We start from the raw sequence: 1350 nt of genomic DNA on the forward strand, positions 1-1350 counted from the left end.
TTCTCAATGTCAGCTACCGGTATTGACGTAGCAACTACCTAAACAATATTAATTCGCTGCAATCGAAAATTTCCGTTTTCATCTGCGAAACCTCTCACCCTCTATTTTCATGCTTTCGTTTCAAGTTCAACTGCGATAAATTATTGAAAGAAATATTGACTAAGCAAATGAAATTTTTAATAAATTGAAGTTTTCAAGAAAATTTACTTTCTGAACTTCCTTTTATTATTGAATATTTCAAGTTCACAAATTGAAATATTCGCTAGAAAATAGTTTTTAACGAGGTTTTATTTATACGATTTTTTCATTTCCTGTTTATTTCATTCATTGTTTGCAATGTTCTCTCTCTCCCTCTTTCTCTCTGTCTCTCACACACACTGTTTCTCTAATATAAACACACACTGTCTCTGTAATATAAACGCACATACACACACACACTCAAGGTTTGATTTCGTTATTACACAAATATCACAGAATTTTGCAACTGAACATGAGGCATCCCCAAAATATGGACATTCTTTTACTCGAACCCGCACACTTCGTTAATTTCCGTAACAAAATTTTTTAATTTACTTTTTGCGCGCCGTGTTCAGCTCCATATATGTGTAGTCAGTCACACACACACACGTGTATTTTTGCATGTACGTTTGTATACATTTATGTATGTGTGTGTGTTTGTGTGTGTGTGTGTATGAGAGAGAGAGAGAGAGAGAGAGAGAGAGAGAGAGTGAGTGAAAGGGTGTGTCTTCTACTACCCCACATAGATGTATATCTTATTCTAATTTAACTGTTAATGTTTGTCGTATTCTAATTTAACTATAAATGTTCTCTATGGCTGTAATTTTTTAATATTTTAGATTGTTGAATTATTCTAAATACACAGACGAATAGATATAATCTTAGTAATTTCCTTTAATTCTTCAATATCTTGACCTAAATTCCCTTACCTTAAATTTCTTATTGCCACTCCTTAGGGTATTGTTCTTCCATTTTTATTTTTATTTTTATATTTGTTTTTTTTCTTTTCTTTTCCTTTCTTCTTCTCTCTTTTTTCTCTTGCTTGATTTACCCCTAACCTGCTTTCCTTTACTACCTAACCTACCTTCCTCTAAATTGAAATTACTGCTATTTTACCCCTCCTTCTAGAAAGAAGAACAAATAGAATATATAGAAATTAAATTCCTGTTTGGTTCACTAGACTGTTAATTAACAGCCCAGTCAAGATGGTATTTTCTTTCTTCATCTCCTACTCTTGTATTTGCACACATTTACAAAATGACTTTCTGAAATGAGCTTCCATTATGCAGCTGAGGAGTACATTTTCATTGCACATCTTATGTGGTGTTCTCA

The sequence above is a fragment of the Octopus bimaculoides genome, chromosome 1 (genome assembly GCF_001194135.2).
Source record: "Octopus bimaculoides isolate UCB-OBI-ISO-001 chromosome 1, ASM119413v2, whole genome shotgun sequence".
Taxonomy (NCBI): domain Eukaryota; kingdom Metazoa; phylum Mollusca; class Cephalopoda; order Octopoda; family Octopodidae; genus Octopus; species Octopus bimaculoides.